This window comes from Vanellus vanellus (assembly GCF_965231255.1).
Source record: "Vanellus vanellus genome assembly, chromosome: 31".
Lineage (NCBI taxonomy): Eukaryota > Metazoa > Chordata > Aves > Charadriiformes > Charadriidae > Vanellus > Vanellus vanellus.
In genome coordinates this window covers 1,058,202-1,066,388 of record NC_138936.1, presented here as the reverse complement: position 1 = coordinate 1,066,388, position 8,187 = coordinate 1,058,202, and the positions used below count along the sequence as shown (strand labels likewise).

At 52.3% G+C, this 8,187-nt stretch overlaps 1 long non-coding RNA gene across 1 annotated transcript; it reads right to left on the bottom strand.

Moving 5' to 3' along the window:
- Nucleotides 1-4,510: 4,510 nt before the first annotated feature.
- Nucleotides 4,511-6,397, bottom strand: LOC309682667. Its single transcript, XR_014270141.1, has 3 exons — nucleotides 5,446-6,397; nucleotides 5,002-5,190; nucleotides 4,511-4,886 (listed from the first exon to the last, which is right to left on the bottom strand). It is a non-coding gene; the product is annotated as an uncharacterized lncRNA (long non-coding RNA).
- Nucleotides 6,398-8,187: the final 1,790 nt, after the last annotated feature.

Genomic DNA, 8,187 nt, shown 5'->3' with positions numbered 1-8,187 from the left:
CATAGCACAAGCCACACGGGCAAGAAGTTCAAATTAGTTTGGGGAATCAGAGAGGGAAGGGTAGGAGGGGAAATTAATTTAACTTACTGTTAATCAAATAATGACAAATAGGAACAAACGCAAAATAAAACACCTTCCTGCCACCCCTCCCTCTTTTCCTGGGCGCCTCTTCTCTCCTGACTTCTCTACATCCCACCCCTGACCAACGCAGGGGACATGGCATGGGGGTTGCGGCTCCTTCCTCCTCAGGCTCTTTTTCTGCTCCAGTGGGGGGTCCCTCCCACGAGGCCGCAGGTCTCGCACAGGCTCTCGGCTTCCTTCAGGCACAGCCACCTGCTCCGGCCTCGGGTCCTCCACGCGCCGCAGGGGCACGTTGGCTCCACCCTGGACCTCCCTGGACTGCAGGGGAACAGCCTGCCTCACCATGGTCTTCACCACAGGCTGCAGGAGAACCTCTGCTCTGCTTCCTACCAGCGCTGCCGATGGGCTCAGCTTTAACCAGCAGCACATCCGTCTCAGCGTGGGAACTGGCTGTGCCCAACATGGGAACAACACCCGGTGTCTTCTCACAGAACCCACCCCTGCAGCCCCCGCCCCAGCTAACGACACCTCGCATGGTAAACCCAATGCAACAGCGATGGGCTACAGGCCAGGAAGAAGGAAGCAACAGGAAACCATGCTGACAGAGATGAAAAAAAAAAAAAAAACAAAAAACACACAAAACAAAAAAGAGCAATGAGCCACAAGGCAGAGAAGAAGGAATTAAAAAAGGGGGCAGTGAGGTAGACAGAGATAAACTGAAACATACCAAAAAACCTCGATGAGCTGAAGGGGAGAGACAGAGCAATTAAAGAATGGGGACGGGGAGCCAGGCAGAGAGAGAACAATAAAGGTAAAAACAGACTGTGGGACACATATTTTATATTCTAAAATCCTTTATGTAATAGAGGAGGTTTTTTGTAGAGTAGATTTTTATTTTGAACACCTTCGCTATACGCAAACAAATAGTCATATGTCAATAGATAGTAAAATGAGAGGGTTTTCTCTATTTCAATGGCTCCCACCCATGTTTCCAGATTGTAACGTTTTCTAATGTCCCCTATGAATCTCCCTCTTCTGAGGCATACAACCCCAACAATGGACCTTGGGCTGCCGTAAATGGCATCATCCTATTTCAGCGTATTACCAAATAGGCCAGAAGAAAGAGGAAGGATTCAGGTGGACATGCGGCACCTCCTTTAAAGATGAGAAGTATTTGAAGACTTCAAATGAGTGTTGATCCATCTGAAGAAATTTTGCAGCCATTGTTAGTGTGGCAGTAAAGCTGCTGTCTGTTCTCGGGAAAGGGCTTGTTCCTCCCCCTTTCCCTTCAGGTGGAAATGTATGCGTGTGATTCTATACTAAAAAATAAAAAAATAATTAAAAGAAATAGGGGGAAGGGGTGTGTGCAGGGAGGGGGAAAGGGAGAAAAGGGGAGGTGGAAAGAAAAGGGGAAAGGGGGGACAGCAGACTGGGGAGAAAAGAAAAGCAGAAAGGGGGAGGCAGAAGATGGAGTGGGGGGAAGTAAAGAGAGAGATGGGACGGGGGAGAGAAAGGGGGCACATGGGACACGTGGGGTGCAGGGGGAACTGAGAATGAAGGAAAGGGAAAAGGGGGGATCCGGGGGATGGCAACAGGGAAAGAGGCAACGGTGGAAGGAGGGAAGGCAAAAGGACACAAGGGAAGAGGGAAAGGGGCAACAAAGAGGGAAGGCAAAGGGGAAAAGGGATGACAAAGGGGAACAGTAAGGAGGAAAGGTGCGACGTGGGAGGGGGTGGTAGGGGAACAGGGCGACAGGAAGGGGGACAGCAAGGGGAAAACAGGCGACATGGGTGGAAGGCAAGGGAGAAAGGGGGAAAAGAAAATAGGAGATGTGGAGGAAAGAGGAGACTGTGGGGGGGGGAGAAAGGGAGGGCAGCAGGGAAGAAACAATAAAGGGGGGGCGGGTGAGGTGTAAAGCTGGAAAAACAGGGGCAAGGGGAGTAGAAAGACAGAGAGGAGAGATATGGAACAGGAGAGACAACACAGGGGGAAAGGGGGGGACAGCAGATGGAGTAGGGGAAAGGAAAGAGAGAATGGGATAGGGAGGAAAGAAAGGAGGAAAGAAGGGATATGGGACAGTGGAAAAATGGAGAAAGAAAAAGAGGGTGATGCGTAGGCAAGGAAATGAGGAAAGGGAGGACAGGGATGGAAGGAAAACGAGAAAAAGAGGACCGGGGGAAGGAGAGGGACAAAGGGATACTGGATATGTGGCAGGGGGGGAAGGAGAAAGAAGTAAAGTGGCAACAGCAGGGAAGCCAAAGGGGAAAGACAGAAAGTGGGTACAGAGTATGAGGGTCAGGAAAAGGGAGAGTGTAACTGGAGGGAAGAAAACGGAAAGGGGGAAGTGCAGAGACAGCTTTGGGTGGGGGCAAGGAAAGGGGAAAGCAGGGAGAAGGATGGCTTGAGAATAAGGAGGAGAGGGGAAAGGGAGGATGGAACAGTACAGAAAGAAAGGAGGAAAGGGGGGACGGAACAGTGCAGAACAAAAAGGAGGAAAAGTTGGCTTTGCCAATCTAGCTACGTACGCTAAGGAAAACTTCGGTTTCCCACTCTGGGTCACAGATATGGACTCAGGAGGGGTGTGACGCCCATGATAAAGCTAAAGGTGTGCTAAGGGCAACCTTGAAAGCATCCGTAGGCGTTGTGACATGGTGAGAGGGGTCCTGAATGGTCCAGAGAGACCAAAGAAGACTCAGGGACGCGAGGAGGGAGTCCGGAGAGGCCGGAGACCACATGGAAGCACACTAGATGACAGAGAGGACGATAAGAGAGCTCTGAGGCACGAACAAAGAGAGGACGGGTTTCTGAGGGAAAGAGCTCAGACAGAAAATTTGAAGAGTAACGAGGATCGAGGAAATAAGAAAGAAAATCAAAAAATAGCGCTGGCAAACTCAAAAGACGTAGAAAGAAAATCTAAAAAGCGAGGGCACTAAGGAAAGGCAAGAAATACTTAAAAATAAAAGACAGCAAAGGAGATAAATGTTGACAGAAAATCTTCAGAGCCGCAGGCGACCTGGATCCTTTTCTCCCCTGCCTTCGGTTCAGAGAGCATAAAGCACTGAACCTGTTTTTTTGTTTTTGTTTTCTTGGTTTTTTTTTTTCCCTTCTGGGAGTCTCCACTTGCATCCAGCAATTGTCAAACCACTTGTGTTCAATTATGTCGATGTGTTATTGTGGAGAAGACAATTTCATAGTGGTGGCTTTATGTTTGTAATCTCTCTGCAGTTAATTCTTAACCATTTCCTGTAGCTTGGGAAGCAAGCTGTTATGGAGCACAGCACTTCCAGAGAACGCACAGGCACTTCGGGTGCTCTGGAGGACTGCGGGGCAATAGATATTGACATGAGGAGGACTGAAGGGCATTTCCGGTATCCTGGAGGACCGTGAGGCCATAGAGATAGACGTCGGAGGACTGAGAGGCACTTCCGCTGTGCTGGAGGACCCCTGGACAATAGAGATCGACTTCCGGAGGACTGACGGGCACTTCCGATCGGCTGGAGGACCGCAGGACCATAGAGATAGACTCCTGGAGGACTGACGGGCAGTTTCAGCGTGCTGGAGGACCGCGGGATCATAGAGACGGACTTCCGGAAAGCTGACGGGAACTTCCGTGCGACTCCGGAGCGCGGTTACAGCCAGTACCGGATCGATGATGGCCGCTCTCGGGGCCGGGCGGGACGGCCGTGTGGCATAGTGCCCGCTCCAGGTGGCGGGGAGGCCGCCAGAGCCCTCGGTTGCCGCTGTCTCGGTGCCGGCCCGGCCTCTGGAAGGCCGCGCATGCGCCCGAGCTGCACAAGCGGCTCTGGGTGGTCGGGCGGCAGCAGCGACCGCGGCCAACCGCCACCGGGCGGGGGGGGGGGGGGGGGGGGGGGCGCCACTGCGCGTCAGCAGCTCCCGGGGGGGCGGCAGCGCCCCATTCATTGTCGGGCCCTGAGCGCTCATCAGGGTGATGGGCAGTGACCGGTCTCAGCCCGGTTTAATCCATTCAGACCCAGAATCGGGAGATTTAGGGTGTTTTTGGGCAGTGGTGGCGGTTCCCGCTCTGTGTGTGTGGCCCCTGCAAATAGAGATTAGCGGGAGGGCAAGACTTTAAATCCTTTTGATAAATAGGCATTCTTTGCATTTTAAAAACATTACGTAATGTAGATGTTTCAATTACATATCTGTTTACGTATATGTATTTATGGAATATATATTATGTGTTTACACTAATATAGAATATCTGTTTAGACACACCTATTCCAAATGATATATTAACACTCATTGTACAGAACATCTAATTAACTACCTGTTTAAAAATATTTCGACACTTGTTAATCTTTTTACGAATAAGTCTTTTTAAAGTCTTTTCATATTCTAAAATCCTTTCTGTAATATAGAATCATAGAATGGTTAAAAATACAGGCTTTTATTTTGAACTCTTGTATACATAAATATTGTTTATTAATATATATAAAAATTAAATATTTTTCTCTATTTCAGTGTCTCACGTCCATATTTACAGGTTTTCATGTTTAATAATCCCCCAAAGAATTTTCAAAAATTTGGGGGCTGTGACATACCTCTTTTGGAACAACCCCCATGCGACACACACACACACACACACACACACACACAACCCTCGGGCCCTCCCGCCTTCCTCACGGCGCTGCCGCAGGGACCTCTCCCCCTGCCAGGCTGCCGCACAGGGCTGGGCTGTGACCAGAATCGACGCGACGGACCCCTCCTCAAACAGCTACAGCCCTCGCGCCGCCGCCGCTGCACACCTTGCTGGGTCAGTACTGCTGAAAGGGAAGGGTAAAACTCTGAAAAGGGCAATGAACAAGAAAGAAAAAAAGCTCAGTCCTTCATTCTATGCTGAAGAGGTGCACGTATGCTTAGAGAGATATCTCTCCCCCCCCCCCCAATAAAAATACTTACACTATAAAATTATTTGACTTTCCTTTGGCACTAAATGAACTTGCCCAGCTGTCAATCCATACCCTTAAACCATCCGTCTCCAAAATACACAGCTGTAATTTGGATCGAGTCCAGCGAAGGGCAACTGAGATTGTGGGATCGGAGCATCTCCCGTATGAGGAAAGGCTGAGAGCGCTGGGACTCTTTAGCCTGGAGAAGAGAAGGCTGAGGGGAGACCTTATTCGTGCTTACAAGTATCTAAAGGGTGGGTTGAAGGAGGATGGAGCCAGGCTCTTCTCAATGGTTCCCAGGGACAGGACGAGGGGCAATGGGCACAAGTTAGAACATAGGAAGTTCCGTTCAAATACACGGAAACACTTCTTTACGGTGATGGTGACAGCGCACTGGCACGGGCTGCCCAGGGAGGGGGTGGAGTCCCCTTCCCTGGAGCTTTTCAAGACCCACCTGGATGCAGTCCTGAGTGATGTGCTCTGGGAAATCCTGCTTTAGCAGCGGAGTTGGACCAGATGATCTCTGGAGGTCCCTTCCTACTCAGGAACTCCGTGATTCCGTGATCTCACGCACAGGAAAGCGGCAGACAGAGAAAGGGGCCAGTGTTCACAGCCCTTACAGAAAACAGGCATTCTCCTTCCCTTCCGAAACTCGGCTCTTAGGTCTAAATATCACAGCACCACAGCTGTTCCCCAGAATGGGGAACAACGGCCCCGCCGCCGGATATTTATGGAACAGGGCAAGCAGACAGAGGGATGGGGTTTGCCACACGCAACCCTGAATATCCTGAAAAGTTACCTTTACCAAAAAGAGCCACTTGGAACGTACTATGAAACAACATTTGGCAATAAAACTTTGATGGGTTTGACATACACAGTTTTTGGGGAACTCGCTATTGGCTTCCTGGTGCTGTTGTTGTTCTTCCTTCAGATATTCTACCTGTAGCCAAGTTTTTCACTCCTGGTCCAAGCGCTTCCCTTCCTGGTATCACCAGCACATTTACACAGGCAAGTCACTTCATCGCTCTGCTCAAATTACCCAAAGGAAAGTTACAGCCCTGAGAGAACAGTCAAAAAGGGGAGGTCAGGCAGCAAAGGAGCTCTGCAGGCTGCCACCAGGCAACACTGCACGCTGCTTTGGAAACCACACGCACGCCCCAAGAAAACCCACACAAAACAAACCAAAAAAAATCCCACCCCTGAGGGAGCTGGGGGGAAATTAATGAAAGGGAACACCAGCAGCTGCAACATGCAGTGAAACTGGGCTTTAACGCTGACCGCATACTTCAGCCAATCTCCGTGTCTACACCTCAGTCTGCTGAACAACTAGTCCTGTTCTGGAAGGACAAACTTCCCTGACTTAGAAGTCCCAGATTGAAGGCTTCATGGAACAGAAGTTGGGTTGAGCCAAAGGACAACACACCATCAACACTCAAATAAAAAAAAAAAAAAATATCAAGGGAGACATCAGTTTCCGTCATGTTTCATTCATTACATTTCCACTGGCATCTAGGTGCTTCAAAATTAATGATCCTCACACCACAGACTCCTAACAATTCAGTTACACAGGGACAAAGAAAAGGCTATTTCCGACGTGCCCATAAAATTAGCACGAACAAACAGAAGAGAAACACTGGACCCTAAAGAATGTGGCAGGCAGCTCTTAACCTATCCAAGAGGCAAGCTGGCTCTTTTACACAAAAGGAAGACATCCCTAACTACCCAGGCACCAATTTGGGAAGGAGGCATGCTCTCTTAACTGCAATTTTGCACCAGATTTTCCATGGTGGCTGCAGATTTGCCTTTTCTGTGGGTTTGACGCAGAGTACCTGTAGCGCCCCTGAACTCGCAAACAATTCTCCCCGCTCCCCCAGCCCCATCCATGCCATTACCTGAGCAGCCGGTGGAATCAGCCCTGCAGGATTTTCTTCTCGGGACACGCAAGGGGACACTGGGAAAAGGGGAAACGAGAAATGACCCTGTTTGTCACAGCCAGCCCACAGGGACAAGCTGGGGGACCCCCACGCCACCTCTGCCCTCGGGAGTGAGGCCCAGAGAGGCACCTGGAGTGGATTTAACCCCCCAGGGAAGAGGCTGGGCTCCTCACCAGCAGAAGGACCACTTGCCTCCCCGCTGCTCGTGGCTCCTCGCTGGGGACAGCCCGGCCTATGCCCAGTCGCTCCTTCTCCTGACGAGCTCCAGCTACTTGCAACAGTCTGGGTTTTTGACGAGGGCATCCTTCAGTCACTGTCATAACTTGAGTATTGTGATTAAACACCACAGCTGTACACAGTATAACTATCGATTTGCTTGCGTGACTAATTACTTAATAATTAAACAGCATACAGAGAAGAGCTAGACTTGAAGAGGAGAGGGTTCCCCCCAGAAGACCCCCTCAGACACGGAGCTCAGCCTGCTGCACACCCGCCTCCTGAACTCGGGGGTCCCACGGGACCAGACCCCCACCTCGGGGGAGGGTCCACGCACCCTGCCCACCCGCTGCTTTCCCCCACAACCCCAGCGCCCTCCCGCCCCTCTCTGCCTCCCACCCCCCTGCAAAACCAGCCAAACGGGAGTCTGCTCTCAATCCCCAAAACAGCTCATTTACTGCCCGTTTCTGAGCCCGCCACCCCCAGGGCCCACAGGCACTTTTGGGGAGCGCTGGGCAACTGCGGAGAGCCCGGGCCCACCTCTCTGCGGAGCAGCGCCAGCACGGCCCGGGGCACCGCTTCACTATCGCCCTTTCAGGCTTCGTTTCTCCGGCACCACCAGGCCCAAACGCCGAAGGGACCCCGCGGGAAGCCGGGCCCAGCCACCCCCGCTCCGATCCTACAGTGCCCCCCCGTTCCCCCAGACCCCCCCTTAGGCCCCCGGATCACCTTCACGCCCTCCAGCTGCCTCACGACGCGCTGGTGACGGCCCCGCTGTCCCCCCGGGCCGCACCGCTACGATTTCAAGCTGGGCGCTATTTTCCCCCGGCCCCTTCCACTTCCGGAGCGCCCACGCCGGCCCGCCCACGCCGCGCGCCCATTGGCCGCCGCCCGCACTCCGTAGGCGGGGCCGCGCGACGTGGCGCGCGCGCTCCCCGTCACGTCATGCCCCGCTCCCCACCGCGCTGTGCGCTAGGTGCCGTAGCCACGCCCCCATCCCGCCCCCTGGCGGACTCCCCTTCCCGTCGTGCTCCACGGCGCCCCCC